Here is a 22,182-nt window from a genome sequence, read left to right on the forward strand (position 1 = left end):
CCTCGCTCACTCTGATCTCGTCAATGTAGGTTCCTGGTTCGAGTCACTGCTTGCCCATGTTCGTTACTTTATGATGATCTTCCATCAATTTCGTCTAATCATCATTTATCTGTTGCAAATGCCTGAAAACCTACATAAAATAAGAATTAAAAATCATACCTTTTGGCAGTTGCCGCTAGATGGTGCGCGCGTTCGCTGAAATTGAATGCAAAATTCCCCGAAGTGCTGCATCTGTATGATCTATGCTTTCTTTCATTTTAAGCTGATATTTATTGTACAAGGGCAAATGTTCTTGATTCATAGCGAAAGGAATTTGTAAGTTGCTTAATAAGGAAGTATGCATTCAGAAACGGTCATATTTTGAAAATAGACAAATGTCAAGTTTTACTAAGCGTGCATTTAGTTACCATGAGGAAATTTTGCCAACATCTTCTCCGTTTTACAAACAGCGGCTGTTTAGCGAGGATATATTAGCTGCTGGTATTCATTATTTCCAAGAACAGGATTGGTGAAAGCGGTATCCTGTAGGCCTCACCTGTGGAAAAACCCTGGCTAGGTCGAAATGCACGTTTTTTATGCTTCTTTTCTTGTTTAACTCATGACTTGCACTTCTGATGTGCAAATCTGCATTGCACATAAGACATGAAATTAGTGAATATGGTATCGTGAGGAGGTATGATTCGTTGCCGGTCTCGTCCCGATTTATAAAATCCAGTCTCGTTCTCGTGGGTTCAATTTTAATAATTAAGAATGCAAAACAATTAACAGTCGTTCATTTACTCAAAATTTGAAATGTAAGTGTATATGAAATATTTATTTCAAGTTGGCTCACCAAGGTTCTGTATTTCTGTTGTGCAATATTTGTAAGGACGCAATTTTTTTATTGTGCTTATAGTAAATTCATGAAAGCGACGAACATGAGATCTTGCAAAAGAAGAATATCAGGGGGGGAAGCAAAATCCATAAATATGTCCTTAAGGTAGATATATTTTGCATCCCGTCTTAAGAACGAATTGTCTCTGGGCCATGGCGTACGCAAAGGGGGGAACTGATAGGGCTTCAGCCCCTCCCGAAATTGTGAAATATTTTCTTGTGTACTTCGCCTCCCCTCCCCAGAACGGAACTTGTACTGTCCGTCCACCTTTATAAATTCCAGCCCCCTCTGATATAAAATCCTGCGTGTTAGCCAGTGTTTATGGGAGATCGAGAAAAATAGATGAAAGAAGAGGTAAATTATGAAAGAAATGTGGGAGAGTTTGAGAGACGGATAAAGAGAAATACAGAAGCGAGGCAAACAGAGAAGAGAAAAATAGAGACGCGACACAGAGAGAAAGAATAGAAATAGAGAGAAATTAATTAGAGAAGCGAGAGAAAGAGAAATGTAGAAGAAAAACAGGCAGAAAAGAGATAGAGAAGGAAGAGGAATAACAGAAAATCGAAGAAATAGAAGATTGTAGAAGAAACAGAAATGGGAAGGAGGAGAAATGATCAAGAAGGAAGGAAGTAAACACGAACTGAGGAAAGGAAGAGATAAAAGAGTTACAAATAGAAGCGAGGAAGGAAAGAGAAGTAGGAAGTTTTCATTTTCGGAAGGGGGAGACCAAGTTGCATGACATACTTGTATGCGATGCGTTTGAATTCCTTTGCGTTCACCTCAAAGGGAGCACGCCAAATGGAAATATACTTTCATGGATTTTTTTATATTAAGTAGTTTTGCATGATAAACAGTTTCCAATGTTACACTGCAACAATTTTATCAAAGCAAGCCTTGGAACTTATATCGTCTGCTATCAATCGAGAGTTTATTTCCTTCGAACTTTAAAGTAGAGTATAAAAACTATTATTTCTTCAAAATTTCTTAGAACCGTTCTAAAACAGATTATCGAGCTGTTATGGTACCGACAGGGATGTCCATCACACCAGCGTCAATGGTGCATTCCCCCAAATGATGTCATAATCCCCATAAAGTATTTAATTACGACAGCGTGTCTACTACTCTTTATTACTGGAAGTGATGTTTTTTAGTTTTACTGAACACTTCACTTGATCTGTCCCCTCCCCCCAAATTCTTCCTTTCCTTCATCTAACGAATTAAATATGGTGCACCAAATAGGAAGAATGACTTGGAAACAGCTAAAATAAATTATTTACTAAGGAAATATATTCTGATCCCCCTCCCCCATGTTATTGCACATATTTCAGCATGGCGTACTTTTCTTTACATGTATATTAGAAAATATATATAAAAGTTGAATTTTATATATTTTGTAAGACTATCCCAAACTTTGATGGCGCGGTCCATGCCATTATCCTCCCTTCCCCCCGTAGGCACTCGTGGATCCCGTCCAAATTCTGCCCCCGCAAGTGTCAGGATACGCCACTGTACTCGGCCCCGTATCAGGAGAAGATGAAAATAGCTTCAGTGCTGACATACCCATAAAAATTTCGAGTGAGGATAGCAAACATTGCACGCCAATTTCGCAGGTATCAAAATGAACCTGGATTCGGTGTGAAATATTCAGGGTTTGCAACACTGTGCGTAGTCTCTCTGCCCCCGCCGCCAGGTTACAAGAGCACAACATCCAGACTCCGCCCAGTCGGTCGATTGGTATTCCTGCCGCGCCACGCTGCTCAGTTTTTTTTTTACTCACCTCAGGCGCTCCCCGCCGCCTGATATTGTTTTGTTATCTAATCACTACGCCCACTGCGAGGAATGATAAGGAGCAGGGCACTTGAGCCGCGGGGGCTGAAGGGGTCAGGTACCCCTCCGGCGGTGCGAACAGAGGGATGTTCGGAAAGGTTGAAACAGATCTAAGAAACAGGTTTTCATTCCTAAAGAAACAGTTCGGTTTTATGCTCCCTGCAAAACTTCTGCTTTCTCTTGTAAACCGAAGTCCAAGTAGGGAATATTTATACAAGGTATAGGCTTATAAATGACTCGGTTTTATGTCGGAACAGGGGCGCCCGCAGGGAGGGGCCAGGGGGACACTACCCCCCTTGAGGTTTCTGGAAAGAGTTAATGAATTTCGAATGGTGAAACTGAAGCAATATTTTGTAACAAAAGATATTGTTTTCTGTCACTTACAGGAAGTAAGCTACAGCAACTATTATTATTGTTATTATTTGTTTCTTGAAGTAGGGTTACAGCTTACATTTAAGCTTACAGTATTTTACACTTAGGATATTATACCGGGTGGTCCAAAAGTCCCGGAACGGTCACATATCGTGAGAAATACACATCGAATCGGAAAACGAAAAAAAGTCCATTTTCAAAGGGACGTATCTCTGCCCCTAATTCAGCTAGAATGAAAGCGATTGCACATTCGGAATCTGCACACGCCAAGACCTTTCAATGGAGTATATGGTAGATTCCCTTTCAAATTTAAAATCGCCATATCTCCGTTCCTAATTGAGCTAGGAGGATGGTTGATAACTCGTTGGACTCGGAATAAAGTCCTCTTTCCGATTCTAAAATACAAACTGGGGGTTTCCATTTAAAATTTCACAGTTGCCCCCACCCCACCCCCAGGGGGCGGGGTGGCGAATCAAGTGTGATATCATTGAATAGCTTTCTTTCACTTATTAAACACGTATTTTTTCGTTTTCCGATTCGATGTGTATTTCTCACGATATGTGACCATTCCGGGACTTTTGGACCACCCGGTATAACTATAAAAGACAGCTTTTTGTTCTACATGAACTAATATGTTAAATATCCAGTTATGCAAATTCTATATAAATACACAGAATATGGAAATTACAAATGCATGTAATTAAGAAAACGTAAGTAGTAGTAGTGGTAATAATAATAATAACAAAAATATATCAATAATAATAGTTTATATAACTGCCCCTCTGAGAAAGAATCCTAAGGGCGCGCTTGTTTCGAAAAGTTACTTTTTAAAAGTAATCAAGTTACTGAAACTTGAAAAGTAACTAAGCTGCTTCCACGGTTACTTCCTGCTGGAAATTTTCTTGCAAACAAATTGCACACAATTAATGATTATTAATAGCAATAAAATATGAAGAATTACGTTTCATTTATATTTCTGGCACATAATATAAATCTCCATACATATAGATTACAATAAATAGATGAGGGAATAAGAAGTCGGCTTTGAATGATTTTAATTCGTAAAAAGGTTCATATGCCGCGATACTTTGCATGTGGTGGCATCAATTGCCCTTGCACCTGCTTTTTCTCTTCCATTCCAAGTTTAACGATATCCATTTCCTCGACAATGCTTCGTTGTATTGAAGTTAAACTGGAGAGAACATATGTGATCTTTGTAAATATGTTCATATTGTTGGCACAGTAATGCTAACTGTAATATTTAATTCTTCTGAACACTTTAACCAAACTATGTACAGTGGGATCCATGAGTATTATCGTGCAAATTGTCCATTACCATGTTCGTGCACTTTATTTGACCCAGTAAGAGCGTTAAGAATTTAAAGAAAACTCAAAACAACCTGTTGACAACTTCTGCACCATCATACATAAAAATCCATCGCTTAAAAACACATCGGATGTAAGAGAAAAATTAATGAAAATAGTCATGGACAATTTGCACTGTAATACTCAAGGATCCCACTGTACGCAGCAGTTTAACTCGGGACGTTTCGTTTTTTTTGGGGGGGGAGGGCAATACATGAACCTTAGGTTTCAGGAAGCTAAAAAAATACACTTCATTAACAAATTTTAATAAACTCAAGTTACGCACATCTTGTAAATAATTATTGATATTGCATGGCACTCGAAACACGATGGAGACATTGTAGAATGAAGTGTCTTGAATTTCAGTGCGCATTCATTGAACATTTTTTGTCTTGATCAGTTCATTAAAACACTGTATTCTTTCAACATCGCAAGTATTATTATTTTTGGTAAGACTCCCAAGTTCTAGTGCCAACCCTGCTACGCGTCCCTGGAAGTTACGTCAGAGCGATCGTTTGCTGTGTTGGGCTACATACATACAGGTACAGTGGGATCCATGAGTATTGCCGTGCAAATTGTCCATGGCTGTTTTCATTAATTTTGCTCTTACATGTTTTTAAGCGATGAATTTTTATGTATGCTCGTGCAGAAGTTGTCAACAGCTTGTTTTGAGTTTCCTTGTAATTCTTGAAGCTCTTATTGGGTAAAATAAGGTGCACGAACATGATGATGGACAATTTGCACGGTAATACTTATCGATCCCACTGTACATTTTCAGCGCTTATAGCTCAGAAACTATAATACTCTAACTACCAGTACCCAACCTCTGTTGATGTTGTTTACCCACATCCTGTAGATGTAGTGCAATCCGGCATATTCAGACTCATTATGCAGGTAGATCCAATAATCGCGCGCACTTAAATCAATGGGATGCATAAGCATTCCCAAGCAAATTGTCCACCATCATGTTTATTTTCTTTGTTTCATGCAATGAGAGCTTCACGAATTGAAACAAAGCTCCAAAGAAGCTGCTGGAAACATCTGCGCCAGCATACGTAAAACTTCATTCGTTAAAAGACGCAAGTGCAAGGGAAAATAAATGACAATACTCATGGACAGTTTGCAAGCAATTTGTAAATGTACAAATGCTCGTCAAATTGTCCATGACTTTCATTGATTTTTCTCTTGCATCCGGCTTGTTTTTATGGATAGATTTTTACGTATTTTGGTGCAGCAGCTTGTTTGGTGTTTTGTTCTAGTCCTTGAAACTTTCATGGCGTAAAACTCGTGTTACCAGACCACGTCCTTTTTTTCCCGGACATGTCCTACATTTTTGCCCTATGTCCGGCGTCCGAGAGAGATTTGAAAAAAAAAAATCATAAATGTTCTACATTTTGAGGGTCACATAATTTGATTTAAGAAAATACGTGTTTCAGTCGAACAAAGAGAAATCACAGGGAAACATCGTGAAATTTGATTCACACATTGCAAGAAAATTACAAAAAAACACCAAAAATGAAAGATCTGGAAAAATATCAAGTTATATTAGGGATATTATATCATATTATTTCTAGTTATGTTAAATTCTGAATATTTGTTTGCCATTCCAGGTAATAGTGCAAATGTTTGAGAGAGTGTTTTTATTACCATCAGCAAGATGGACTGACGAGAGAAATACATTTCTGAGTCTGTAAATTGGTACTGGTTCTGTATAATTTCAGAATTTGACTGCTCAGAGTTTCATAAGTATGTTTTAACTAAACCTCAAACATTGGGAAAAAGTTTCCTCTGAGAAGTATGAGTGAAAACGTGTGTAGTAAGAAGTGTGTTGTTTATTCATGATTACAAGTCTGAGAATTTTGTATTTAAGAAATCATTAAAAATAATCATTTTTATAAACTGAAAATGTGTTAATTTTACAATAGTTGCTAACATGTCTAATAACGTGCATTATTTACTGCGAATGATTCGTGACCTATTGACTGAAAGTCCTTTATTTTGGGACAGCATGTTCTACTTTTCCCTTATAGTCATCTGGTAAACCTACGTAAAACAAAGAGGATAAACATGGTGGTGGACAATTTACGTGATGCTTATGCACCTCACTCCACGCTTGCAATATTCTCCCTTCTTCCAAACCCTGGCCAGCAAATTTTTGACCCTATTTCCGAGGAACGCCATAGTTAGATAAATTGCCACCATTCGCGCAGTGCAAACAACTGCAATCCATCAAGCTATCTCGGTCGGCCACAAGCCGCGCTTTCCGTTGACAGGTAGCGACATCTGCTCTGTTGGGAAGGAATGTGGTCACCGATTGATTAACCATTCTTTTGTTTCTTGGATCGCCAACTTTCCGCCACAGGTACATTACCGGCCTCCTGCTGAGTTCTCAACGCAGCGGACGAAGTTAATGACGCTTTGAACTCATTTTTTGGTTGCCTGGCGGTTCGAACTGTCAAAAGGGGAGGCACAAGCTCATTCGGGCTTAACTTTTGTTATGCCATTTGTGGTAACTCACCAAATTTTCCTCAGTGTTAGTAATTAAGTGCGTGGATTTTTAGTCACTTAAGAATTACAGAAATAGGCAGTTTAGGGACAATTTGAAAAAGGCACTACACAATGATTTTCAACAGCACTATAATGAGCAGAGCTATGCACAATAAAATACCAGAGAATAATCTGTATAAATCCCCATAAAATAATCCCCTCAAAACACAAAAATGGCACGTTTTATGTGTATTATTATATTTGATATTCAGTCGTTGTATTCTGTTTAATAATAATAACTGATTATTGCTCTGCGATGAACGATGAGACTCGATGAAGTACACAGACTCCTCTCAGGTACAGTGGTAGTGTTAGGCAACGACAATATTTCACAGCACAGAGGAATAAAACCACATTAGCCTACTGCCGCACATAAAATGAAAGGATTTATTCTATATTTATTACAATTATAATGCAAATATGCTTCTTATGAATGTGAGGATTTAGCTTTAACGGTGTCTTGACTCAACTATAACACACAACCTCAATGCGGGTTATCGGTGTTCCTAAGTTCGCACCGAGCAGTTCTCTCGAGTTTAAAATCTATCGACGATCTGCAACGAATGTGTTAATTTCTTATGCGAAATCCTGGCTTTTATACTATTTCAAGATCACAGATCAATTACAGATGAATCACGTGCTAATTACAAATAGATGCTACAAACATACATTTCAAGTTTACACTATGCATTTTCTCAAACATAAAGATAGATTTGAATTACTCATAATAGATAATAAAATACAATAAATATTAAACAAGGTAGGGATATAAATTACAAACAAGGTTCAATTTACAATAAAATAACACAAAAATTATGCTTTCTTTCACAAAAGAATATATCAATGACATATTTTGAAGTGATGACGTCACAAAAATATGGATCATATAAAAATGCTCTTTTACAACAAACTTACATGTTCATTTAACCGGTCCTGCATTGTAGTACACTATTAACACCGTTCGTAGGTTTTCACTCCAGCTGACACTAGAAAAGCATATTTGAAGCAACTATATGTCACCAGCTTGTAAATCCTCTGCTAGTTCCCCTGCAAAAGAGAGTTATTTTTATCCCCGCCAAGGATGTTTTGATCCCACTTAAAGAAAATGAGATTGAAACCATTTAGTATGTAATTTCTTCACTATGTAACAGATCCAATTACAAGATTATTACTTTCCATTAATGACCCAATCAACAAAGACTTCCATGTCGAAAAGAGCCTTGTGAACACCATTCTGGAACTGACCAATGTCACCGAGCCAAGACAACAGGCAGTTTTACACTTTACGCTTTCATGGAATAGTGTTGATATGTTGATATTTTACATGTATTAAAACCCTAGAACTCACTGTACTTAAAATTTACGTGTGGTGTGCCCTTAATTCTCTTGCCTATCTTCCACCTCTCACCTACACACCCCTCCACCTAGCAGTGCCTCAAGCAGTCTATCGGACGTAAGGTAGCACTGTGGTAAGGAGGGTGCAATCACTTTTCGTCTTGATTTGGTTTCTTATGTTGTCCACTGTACTTCAATTTTACGCAGCTCTAGTAAAACGTGAAAAATCTTTCAGTAATTTTGACATTCGTAAATTCGATTTGGATAGTTAGATTTTGAAAACAAAAGTTTAGAATCATGATGCACTATTTTCTTGTAAGACTTTCAAATTACATTCGTTCTTTATTTACAGCGTTATGCATATTATTATTGTTTGTTTTTCATTGTTCGAACTTTTCGCATTCATTCTTAATGTACGTACGGGCTTGTCAATCAAGACATTCTCTTAAAATATGTTAAATAAAACCATGTTTATACATTTTAAAATGAAGAATAACATTCCAATATAAGGAAAATAAACACAATAATGTTCACAAAGAATCGTCATTTTGTTTTCATGATGTAGAGGTTGTGTTAAAAATAAGATTCCTTCATGTACGTAAAATTTACGTAGCGTTAGTTACACTGTAATATTGGAACATGATAGTTCACAAGAAACTTGTATAGGTAGATTAGATTGACGTTAAGTTTGAACTTTGTCATATTTGCGGTGTTAATAGTTCGATAGCTATTGTTGTGTAGGAGTTGTTTTGTTTTATTTTAGAATGTAAATATACTGTTTCTAGATTACGTGTAAATATTATCGAAAGATTTAACGACCAATGCTCTAAGGTACTTACAACCGCAAGTGGGATTAGGTACGACTTGTACAGAATGGGTCTGGAGGAACTGTGGGAAGATGTGAGGGGCGGGAGGTGCGAAACTGAAATGTTGCAAATTATAAGGGAAGGTTAGCAGGCAAGACATCATGGCAGAATGTAGGGAGAAGGTAACGCTCGCCGCCGCACAACCGCTCGCCGCCGCACAACCGCCAGGGGTGTGAGTGGAATGGGGGAGAAAACGATACATTGATACGTGTACGTACCAGCAAAGAAGTGGATTCGCCTGGTTCCTGCTAGGGGGTGGAGGCAACACAAACTCAAGGGGCCGGACGGTCGTGCAATCTGCACGTTATGCGGCGCAGAGGAGACGAGGGCTCACATCCTATACATGAGTGTGTTTGGTCGGCACCCCTCAGACAACGCAAATGGGGGGACAGTGCAAGAGACAGCATTGAGCAGACGATCCAGGCTGTATGTAGGGATGAGAGGAGTGATATAAGGAATGCAAACATCAAAGCCCTGGGCTCCTATCTACATGCAGTTTGGAGGGAACGCAGGAAAATGCTGCAAGGAGTCAGTGAAAGTGAAGAATACGGAACAGCAGTAGCGTAGCGTCCTAGTACGCCCATACGCCCGGCGTTCCCTGATTTAAAATTTTAAAAATGCGTAAATGCTGTAAATATAAAGTAAAACGTGACTAATTATATACATGTTTGAGCATTATGGCATTATAAAAGCTAATTTCTCGAATCGTCTACAACGCTCCACTAACAGCTCTCGTTGTATCATTTCTCTAATGCCTCTGCTTGCCGGACGCCGGCTAGGTTTGGCGTACAGGACCATGCTTGCCTGGAGGCAGAGAGAAGGAGGGAAAGCTTGTGGCTTGGATCTCTACAGCACGAGCGAAATGCTCTCTCCAAACGCTGGCGTACGGATCACCTGATTGGTTCTAGGGGTCATGTGACCTTTCCTGCCTTCCGATTCAAGATGCAGACGACAGAAGTAGAATTCCTACCCGATTTTTCGTACTCGTGCCCTCCATAGATAAACTTCGTGCCTCTGCTCGTGCTGTGTGATGCTACAATACGCAATATTGACTGACGTGTCTTTAATGACCACTGCATTGTGTAATTTATCGCAAGAACAGTGAATTGCATTAAAAACTAAAACAACAAAACAGTTTTTGTCAAACAAGTTGATAAAGTCCTCGTGGTAGAAGTTCAGCCTGTGGCTGCTCTACCACCTAACCCGCAAAACTATTTCTTCAAAAAAATATTTTTATGTTAGTATCTAACTGCCTAATATTGTGCCAGTGGAAATGTTAGCATTCGTTTCAAAACTCTTAACATGGTATGATCTCTTGACAAAATTATTTTAAAATGTTTAGCAGCATTCTCAAGATACCATAAACAGTGGTCTGAAACTAATTACTAATAGGCACTGTTACGTCAGTACAGTGTACAATTGTTGGATCATCCACCCACCTCAGAGTGTTTTGCACAGCGCGCTAAGACGCCAGAGGTTTCCGGTTCCAATCCCGGCCTACGCATGTTTGTTCTTTGTGAGTGTCTCTTCATCAATATCATCACTCATATTAATATTTGCGATTAGCCAAAAGTGGTACAAAGCGAAGTAAAATAAACCAAATCAATCAATAATTGTATCTATGGTTGTATCATCTACAACAATGAAGTCTACTGTTGTTCTAGAGGCGCTTGTGATTCAGGTAGGTTTTTTAAATTACTTGCGTCATGCCGAAATGTTTCCTTGATTATAAAATACTGTTTTGCTACACACGTGTTACGTGTGGAGAAAAGTACTCCGAATGGTGTACGGTGTTTCTGACTTGAGCAATCTAATTAAAAATGGTATAAAACACCAGTGCTCCAAGCATTTGTTGCACACTGAGGCTTCTTAGTTTCTAGATAAAACAAGCATGCATCATGTTTTATCGGAACCCGGCTGACTTCATGTAATAAACACAATGGGATTGTGATTTTAAATAGACAATACATATGTCGGCTAATTCCATTAGTAATCTTTTAAGCAAAAAAAAAGGCCTACCCTTTCTTGGCGTTCCCATCCGAAATACTCATGCTACGCCACTGCGGAACAGCAGTGGCTGAGGCATAGGTGGAGCGTGTATTGAAGTGTTGTGAAGGTAGTGATAATGAACAATCTCAAAGGTAAGAAGAGAACCACATTGTCATTTGTATATGTACATATGTAATTATTTTCCAAATGTTTCTGTTTATAAATGTTTCTGAATATATGATCAATGGGGTGTATGTTTAAGGCGGGGTGTTTATATAACACTATTGTAGGATACGCACAGCCGAAGGGCTCGTATCAATATCAATAAATATCATATCTTTCCAATACATAGCCATATATGAAAATTAATAAATGATTATGGCTGTACCAGCACGATTTCAGATTTGACATCCTGACGAAATTCTAGCCTATGGTCATGTATCACATGACCCACCTATCATTTTAAATAAAACAGTTGAATTCAAGATGGCGGCCGTCCCCGTGACATACTCCAAAAGGTGTCCCCCCTAGGCCTATTTTGTATCGCCCATATCAAATTCCATGAAAATACATCACTGCGGATTTTACAAGGGGTGGTAAGGGACTTCTGATACACCCTGTATATATTCGAGCGTGAGAGATTCGATCGAGTTTGAGGGAGCGAAGGTGGTCCAATGCAGTACTCTAGTCAGTAAGTAAGCATAATGTAAATTATGCCTATGTACAGGGTAAGTCTATAACTGCGTATCAGCCTCATGAATGAAAATGGATTTATGATACAGATATCTTTGCACAGGAGACGTCATGTACAGAGTTGCATGGTATCCTAACATCTAATTTCACGTAGTGCCCCCCAAAGAAGTATCTACGCGTCACTTTTATCACTTAAAAATGTTCAATGCGAACAAGGGTTTCGAATGCCATGCGCCTTTCGATTGTTGGCATCTCGGCCAGTGGTAAACAATGTCCGGTGTTTTGTTTGTGGTAATCCTGTGCTATGACTGACTGGATAATTGTAAAATGCTGTCAGTTTTAGTTGTCTAAAGCTTCCGTATTTCGAAAATTTAATATTTTAAAAATGAAATCAAATTATCGACATTCAAACAAAAGTAAATTACTGCGTGTTTATCCAAACTATATTTGCGCGCGTGTGTTTGGGAAGGGGAGGTTATGGTGAACAATTATTTTTTGGGGGGTTGGGGATTTTGATGAACGGCTTTGGGAGGATGCGTCCACGGCCTTGGGGGAGGGGGATGGGCACCCCTGCACCCGATTACTATTTTTGTCTTTGTGCAACTGTCAAAACAATGATTAATATTGGTAATTACGAATTATTTGTAATTACGATCCCTCCGCTCCCAGGATGCAGCTATTTCATATCCACATTTACAATTCCAGCCCCTCCGAAAAAATCCCGCGTACGCTCGTGCGAGTTGAATGTTATGTTGTTTTGAGTTATCAGTGAACAGACTCACTTCATAATCACCCTACACTACGCCGCACATACAAACCTGAGCATTGACAATGTTCAGTCACCACATGGCCTGCACAGTAGCTGTCAACATCATACCCCTTTTTTTCATCTCCAAATCATTCACAGCTTTTCGGCAGGTTTAGGTTTAATTAAAAAGTCTAATCTACCTTCTCCGATAAGCGCAGCTTTGCAATGAATGGCTTTTTATGGTGACCCTGCGACCCTTACCCAGAGTGTGGTGGGGTCAAAAGAGCAGATTCCTACGAAAACCAGACTAATAGTACTGGCAACCGCCGCGAGGGGTGCTGTTCGCTTGACCCAGGAATGGGGAGGGAGATTATCGCTCTACTAGCGTCATCTGGTGCGGCGGAATTCAAGTTCTTGCAATAAATCTCATCCGAAGGGAAGCGATCAGCTTCAGTATTCTTTTCTGCTTGCTGGCAGTTCGTTATTTGACTGTTGGTTCACTTGTACAGTGCGATCAATCAGTATTACAGTGCAAATTGTCCATCACCATGTTCGTGCACTTTATGTGACTCAATAAGAGGTTCAAGAATTAAAAAGAAAACTCAAAACTTGACAACTTCTGCACCAGCATACATAAAAATCCATCGCTTAAAACACACAGGATTCAAGAGCCATGGACAATTTGCTCGGTAATACTCATGGATCCCACTGTACTTCTACAAATTTCTAGAAAGACTTCATGTAATTCAAATGTGAAATTATAGCGTGAAAACATGGACGAGGGTGCTGTTATATAGATGAGAATTCTCTTAACCGAGGGAAAGCATCACCCCCACCTTTCTGCCACTCAGACAGACAGACACAGGTGTTCCCTAAGAAAAACCCTGCTGGCGGCGTTTTCTATAGCAGTCTTTGCTTTTATATTACTGTCAATATAAAGTGCAGTACAAAGTTTAATAATCCGATTTATGGAAGCGAGTTCCACATTCCAAATTAGGCCTAAGCCCGACCCACCACGCTGCCCTTCAATGGAAGACTATATAATAGAATAGAATTTATTTCTAGTGTGATGCTTTATAATCAAGGGGTCCCGGGTTCGGTTCCCGGTAGTGGTACGGATTCCACTTTAAACTGTAGGATCAGTCCCGATTAGCCTATCAGTGCATAAAGTGGACTTCAAACACCAACTCAATCAATCAACGACATCAGTCGCGGAATGCCTACGTGCCATGTTGTTCAGTCAGATTTGGTTCGCTTAGCATAAATACAGTTGAAATGTATTATTTATGGTAAGATAACTAACCCCAACAAGCCTAACCTAACTTCAACTTAGGAATTTAGCCAAACAATGAAAAGATTCAGCGATGGCGTCAGAACGCAAGGTTGCTTGCGTGTTGTGCGATAAGGGAAACTCTTCTTCCGACGCTGCGTTTGAAAGAAAAACTATGCAGGTAATGTGCTTGACATGGTCTCCTACGAAGTGACGTCAAGAAAACTTATGTTAAAAAGCAGAGCTACTGTTTTTCCAAGTAAAGTTTTCGAAACTAATTTCCACAAGCTTTAGCCCAAATTGGACCCTGCGTATCTAGCGCTCATTTGTTTCAGTACGACCCCTTTTTTTGTGTGTGACGTCACTCATTCGTTGGCTTGAGGTGAAATTGGGAGCTCCTCCTTGCGGTAAAGTTCTTCGATTCCGCAGTTACTTTTGCACGCTGCAGTATTCTCTTCCAACTCTTCTTATACCTATTACACATCATTTATAGAAAAAAAGAATCCTCCATTGTAGAACGTTGCTCAATTACCTGGCCTCTCGGCAAAGGAAGGTCAAATAATTTAGTTTGCTTTGACATGGAAAACGGTTGAGTGAGGGTGATGGATTTATAATGTCTAATTCCACTCTTCCTCAACGAATTACGTACGAAATTGGAGTGAGGCGTACGTCTTGTCAACGTCATGCGAACATTTTCACAATCCGTGGGCGTTTCTTTGAAATCTAAGGTTTGGGAACATTTATTAGTCGCTTTGCCGCCAGAGTTTGCAGTAAAGATCATGAGAAAATATGATTGAACCGTACGAAACTTCTGAAATTCGCTACCAGCAAATTCCAAATCAATCAAGATGAAATAAATATAGGTGGGCCTGTCGGACACTTTCTGCGTACGGGAATTTTCGTGCGACGTGAGAAGAAGTTACACACAAAGTTACACAAATCGACTATTTCGAGCAGGCATGTATCTACAAGTATATTTAGGGCGGATGTCCGAACCAAGTGTTTCAGAAATAATAATAATGTTTAAATTAAAACAATTAAATTAGAATTAAATATTAATTAAATTATATAAATTTATTAATATTGCATTTTTATTACATGAATAGATGGCATAAGAAATAAATATAACAGCATATATTTATTATCCAGTTTGCGTGAACTTAAGATCGCCAAATTTGTATAAAAACTTGAACATTAATGTGAAATAGATAAAGAATTGAATATTTATTGAATAATAAAAGAAGATGTTGAGGATTAATATTTTATGCATATTTTCTTAAGTACAGTCTTAGAAAAAAATACCTGGGCCACGGGACGTAGAATTTCGTAACGTCTTAAAGCCTGTTGTTTATGCAACCCAAATAACAAAATATTCGCTTAAGTTTGCCTGGTGATTCTGAGTTCTCGGGAAGGATTGAGCTTTGATAGCATGAGTCACATGACTCGTGCCCCAGCCACAACAAACAGCTGGGTGCTACGATGCCTCCAGAAGAAAATTTCAGGAACTGGTTTCTTGACAAGAGCTACTCGTAAGGAAATACTATTCTTTCAAGTGATATTAGAGTCATTGTCAAGAAGGTTCGCTGAAATGATGGTTCTCATCACAGACCACATGCCACACGTTAATTGTTTAAGTCCAGTTCATGCACTGGACCTACAGATTAAAATGAGATCCGAACCAAATCCTCTCTATATTTGGTATTGAATTCGGAAGGCTTTCATTACATGGCGAAGACGTTACCACTACGACATCAGAGAGGCAATGGAACCCCTTGAGAAAGAGATAAGCGAAAATTGCTACGTGACAAACCATATTTGCCCGTAAATTTTAAAAATAAGACAATATTTTGTACTGACAGTTTCGAACCGTGGGAGAGGCATATATTTTTTTGTACCATCGTCCATTTCACGAGTTTATAATTATTCCTCACCGACACGAGTAACGCGAGTGGTAGAAGAAAAGCGAAGTAAAATAACTGAAATAGAAATAAAAGGAAAAAGCGAAATAAATTTTATTCATAATATTCTGCAGTCACTTGAGTTGTATTCACGGGATGCTATCTTTAAAGAAAGCCGTGGTCTCTTCCTTGTCTTTTTCGCTTCCTTTGTGCTCTTGCTTCCCCCGTCACGATTGGTCTAAAACTAATTAATGCGACGTTAATTAAACAATCCAAACAACGAAACAATGCACAATCAACTGCACAAAACAACATTCCAAATGTTTTCGAATCGGAAAACAATTGAGATGCTGTAAAATGACTTAAGATGCAGTAATAAAGTGGGAATTCGGTACCGTATAGAATTAAATCGGTAGAGATGTTCGATTTGATTGGATGTTTGTTATTTAGATTTGCTATTCTTTCACTTTTGGCAAATAGCGACGATGAAGATGAGTGATGCTGTGATGAAATTGATGAAGGGACACTTACCAAGGACACCCACGCCCAAGTCGAGATTCTAACCAGGGACCCATGGCATCGTAGCGCGCTGTGCTAACCACTCCTCCATGGAGTGGACATTATAGCATATTTTGTGTGCTCAATTGGGATCAATCAATGGAATGAATAGGCATATTATATGATTAATAAATTCATATCATAATACCACGTCATATTATTCGGCACGAAGTAACATCAGAGACATTCAATCTTGCATTTTTGCCTTTCAACTAATTCTTTGAATTCAGGTTAATCACAACAATAAGATAAATTATGAAGCAAATGATAGTGAATGTGGGATATTATTACGAATTACCTGACAGAAACAACATTAAGCAGGCTCGGTGGTCAAGCTCATTAAGTGATTGACATTCGATATCGTCGCCAAAGTTCCCGGGTTTGAGTACCGTCCTTGTCGGGGGTGTTTGACTATTTCGTCATCAATTTCATGTAATTGTCACTCGTCATTATCGTCGCGATCATCGAACAGGGAATAAAAATTATAAAAATAAATACGATGGAAGAGTACTTATTTCATCTCTCACGAAATCTCCTACAAAACCGGAATATATAAAATACATGTATATTCATTCACATACGTTTTCGATTTCTATATTTAACTATAGTCGAGACCGAGAACGGGAGAGCAATTTTCAATTCGACAAACCGAGAGACTGAGGCACTGTCAAGTCTCGTTTCTTCTTGACAACTCCGTAATCGAGTTGTTCTGTTTGTCATTGGCTTTGTATTGGCAATTATTGTCATTATTCTTCCCCTGCAGGTAAACCATAACGATGAATTAAGATGAAATGAAGCAGATAAAAGGGCAAGAACAAGAAAGTCATGCCTGTTCGGGACTCCAACCCAGAACCTTATGTAACGAGATTTGAAATTCTGGAGAAGGCGTCCGTGTTTCGCTTGGTTTTCTCTTTCCTCTACTTCCCTTATATTATCATACATGTATAATAAAAATGGATCTGATACGATATGTTGCGATTCATAATTGTGCTGGTTAGATGCTACAGATGTGAACTCCAACCTGCAATATATTATTCCCTTTTGTTTCGTATCTGGTTGAACATGAAATTTTCTTACACTGTGACAATTTCTTTCTTAGTTTTGGTTTGGTGCACAGATATGCTAATCTGGACTCGACCTTCAGTTTAAAGTGGGATACTAACCACTATGTGCATCCACCGTGTATCAAACCCGGGATCCACTGATTACAAGGCGACGACGTTATCATTACGCCATCGAGGAGGCCCCATGACAAAATGTTATTCACTCGATCTCTACCATAATTTATTTCAGCATTTACATTTTCGTTTTCTTCTTCTTTTTTCCTTTTGTTAACTACTCTTATACAACTCTTTTTGCGTCTTCGAATTTCTTCTTGTTTCAGGAAAAAATAATACATGCAAGCTGTATAAAAATCCCCCGTTCAAATAGATAAAACGTTCACTCTCGAGAACTAATTTACATGTTTATCACTAACGTAACCATTAGGAAACTATTGAAATGTTAACTGATATAACTGCAGATGAAATAATACTTACAGCCACTAACGAAATATCTATTCTTGTGTAGCCTCACAGACAACAAGTATATGGTGAGTCATCCACTCTTGCTGACTACGGGCGAAGGTCACTGAACTAAAGAGTGGTGGCAAGCAAGCAGGCTTCTGCTCTACCAAAGACGAGGTCACGTGTTCCAGTTATCAATGGCGTACGAAATAAGGAGGAACACAGCTATCTGACGTATGTTTTGGTCCGGTCATTGCACGTAGAACACTTTATCGTCGTGGCCTTGAAGTTCCCTCAGGGCACTCCTACGTAAAGGCTTCTCAGCTAGAAGGATATCTTCCCCATTGAGCGGAGGAAAAGTGGGTGCGTATAGAGGTCCTTCAACTTTCGTATTCTTTTTCATTTCAGAACCCGTGCTGTATCGTCGACTTAATCCAATCTATCCGATGTAGGTTTTAGGTTCTGTTTCTGTTCGGTTATTTCACGTTGTCTTCCTGCTTATGTTATTCGCGACGAAGGTTCTGGATTCGATAATCTGGACAATAACGGGATTGTGTTGGTTGCTTGATTTGGTGTCTTAAGTCCACTTTATGTCCTGTTAGGCTAATCGTGAATGGACCTACAGTTTAAAGGGGGATCCGAACCACTATGTTCCTCCACCGAGTATCGAACCCGGGATCCCTTAATTACAAGGCGCCCACGATCCCACTCCGCCATCGGGGATTGTGTTCGCAACGAATGAATCAAATTTGAGTGATATGATATGCAACCATTGGAAGACTATTGAAAGAAAAGCAATGGGAACCTGCCAGTTTTTCTACTGCAGACAGGAAACCATAAACATGGAAGAGAAGCTTATATTCTATGAAACCTGACGCTATGTGCTCGAATACTGGCTAAATATAATCCATAGAGGCATAGCAACGTTAAACAACCTCTTATATGATACATATAGGTTTAAAAAGGTCGAAATACAAAGATTGTGTGCGCCTCACTGATGGCGTAGTGGTAAGGCCTTGTAATCAAGGGGTCTCGGGTACGATACCAGGTGATCGCACATAGTGGTTCGGATCCCACTTTAAACTGTATGCATTTCAGATTAGTCTATCTGTGCCGGTGACTCAGTCGGTAACGCGTCTGACTACCATGCTATAGGCCCCGGGTTCGATCCCCGGCCGGTTCAAGCCCGGGAACTTTTCTAACGTTGGAAGCGACCCCGGCGCCCACCCAGCGTCGAATGACATGGGTACCTGGGGGAAACCCTGGGGGTAAAGGTGGTCAGGGGCGTGATGCTGATCACATCACCCACACTCACGAACGAATCAAGAAAGTGTGGGGCGTTACCCCCACACCCCCTATACGACTTCATGGCGTAGCGCTAAGCACAGGTGAGAACTTTACTTTTTTTTTTTTTTTTTTTTTTTTGCATAAAGTGGACTTTCAACAAAATTTAAACTTGCGATAAAGATTATGATAAGGTATTAAAGAATTGGGTCTAACACATTTTTTTATTGTTTACCAATGACATTGTTAACTAATATTCTTAATTTCAGTTTCAAGATGAAATCGGCTACGAAATAAAAGGAGTGGGTTCATATTTCTGTTACGAAATTCCACTTTTGTAGTAGACCTGTGCCATACTAAGATGTGACATAATAAACAAATCTGAGACACTTTCAAAGTATTAAATTGCTATCTACGTATTTGGGAACAATCTTTCAATATAATACTTTTTTTGGACGCGTCAAATCATAGTATTTAATTCCTGTTTTAGCAGCTTTAAGAAACCTGATTTGGGGGGGGGGGTTACAAATGCCCTTTCTGCTCCCGTCAAGTTACGCCTATGACAAACAGGAATTCAAAGTAAAAGACTGTCCCGACTAAATAGGGAGACACGTCTGATAGATTTACAATTGGGAAAATCATAATTAAGCGTGTAGTTGAAAACAACCTATTTTCATATATTGCATGCAGCTCTACTTTTTCTGCAATGTGGATCAAGAACTGGGGACGTGGAGAAGCACAACACTCCACGTAACCAATAGTCACGTGACCCTCTATGCTTTCCTGTCATGTTGACCTTCGCGTGGAACATATTTCTCGGTGTTAAGACAGGCAAAATCACCCGATCATCGAAGGGTGCAATATGTGTTGCCTACCCTCCTGCATTACTTGCTCCTATTAAAGCCTTATGGGGAAGAACTTTTTTCCATGACTGTACAGTAATGTGCATAAATCTTCTTTGGTTCTGTCCTTCAAAGCAGTATGATCCCAATGTAATAATCCTTGCCTTCCAAGTTCATAGAAAATATATAACCATTGATTTATAGTACAACAAAGCCGGACCCTGTGGCCGAGTGGTTAGCACATCGCGCTGCGACGCCAAGGGTCCCGGGCTCGAATCCCGCTCGGGCTTGGTTGTTTGTGAATGTCCATTCATCAATTTCATCACTCATCCCATCTTCGCAAATTAGCCAAGAGGCACAAAACGCGAAGTAAAATAAACTAAATCAATCAATCAATCAATCAAAAACAAATGCTTAAAAGTATATTTTATTTTTTTTATTTTTGTACTTGGTAAGTCTCTCGGTTGGGGGGTGAGGTTCGAACCCGCCTCCAATAAATACGTCTTTGATTTTGAGTGACTCTTTTACAACAAAGAGTTTGCAAGAGAGAGAATTCTTTTCATCCATTCCGTTGCGCTTTAATATATTAATTCTTCGGTTCAGGAGAATGTAATTTTCGGAAACTTATGACTGGCTACATAATCTTTAAGCTTTGCTAAACCCATTTTTATTATTGATTTACACGAGAAATTCTTACCTTCATTGAAAATAACGTTTGAATAGCCATCCCATCGTGCTCCAAAGCTTAGGGCAACCAAATTACGAACGAAATTATTTAGGGACACAACAGGGGTGGCGCCGCCACCGGAAAAGTTTGGCAATGAACAGCCCCATTGAAAGTATTCCGTTTACTCACATAGATGGCGTTGGTGGGCATTCGGTTTGGCTTCGCGGCGATATGCACTTTAGCCAGCACCTGTTGGTTTACGATCATTCCATGTTTTTCGTCCACAGATAATGCATGCTTGTAACTCATTCTGATGACAGTGGCTGTGCACAGTATAAATGGAAGACTGAAGACGAGAGGATCTGGAGTATTTCTTTCCATCATGAGTTATCATAGAGAAGCTAATGCGTGAACTGTGTCTGCCTTGTGTAAACAAACGTCGACATATGGTGCTTCCAAAAAACGGGAAGGGAACGTTCGGTCGGTTAGGTCTGGCATTTGTCGCTCGCGTTTCTTGCTACAGCATCCACTAGTTGTGGAAGGGCGGTGCGATAATGAAGACAAACAACAGCCCTGATGATATGCCCTTAGTACCTTTATTTGGTTTGGAAATGGAACAGATTCCCTAGAAGTGGCGAAGGATCTGGGAGCACTTTTTGTTATCGCTCACTAATTCAGATTAAGTTAGAGTAGCTTATGGCATTATTTATCTTGGTAAAGAAGAAAAGTATGTAGGAATAAAACCAGCGGGCGATGTTTCCCTATTCCCTAAAGTATTCCTGATGGAAACAAGATTGAACGAGGATGATGTTGGAAATCTGACCGTTGGCGGGTTGCGGGAAGTTAAAAGAGGATCCCGGATAGCTCGTACCAAAAACAGTAGCGCTAACCATTCGGCTACGCGGCTCAATCAAACTCTCTTCCAGCCATTTCGACGCGTGAAGTAGTGTGTTTCAGTCACGAAATTGTTATCGAAGGTTATATGTATTATATGTAAATAATAATTGAGGGGTCTAGTGAGAGAGGGAGCTATGCCACTTTGACGAAAAATGGAAATAAATTGAGGTTTCTAAAGCATTGCGTGGGGTCATAATTTGTATAACAAAGGGTAATTTTTTTTCTGAACATATTGTCAGGCAAATTATTCAAAAGGAAAAATATGAATTTCAATATAAATACCATTTATTATGAACATGTATGGTATATTGTTGTAGTATACACATGGGGAAAAATCAATCTAGCACATCAAATACTTTGAACAAGGCTTAAATACTTTTGCCTGAGTGTAAATCATGTTCACAGGGTTACATATGATCTACATAAAGACAACTTCATATGTCTTCTGGAGGATCTTCACTGTCCATTGTTTCTGTGGATTTTAGTTTTTGGTAAGCACCATGAAAAACTGGAGGAATATAAGGCATTATTGCCATGAGATCTTTTAACTTCAGGACTGATATTAAATCTAGCACCGCTAACTGGAACACAACCTCTGCCACTCCTATTGCAGACACCATCAGTAAGTGGCATAGCTCCTTCTCT

The sequence above is a fragment of the Lepisma saccharinum genome, chromosome 30 (assembly GCF_977018435.1).
Source record: "Lepisma saccharinum chromosome 30, izLepSacc3.1, whole genome shotgun sequence".
Lineage (NCBI taxonomy): Eukaryota > Metazoa > Arthropoda > Insecta > Zygentoma > Lepismatidae > Lepisma > Lepisma saccharinum.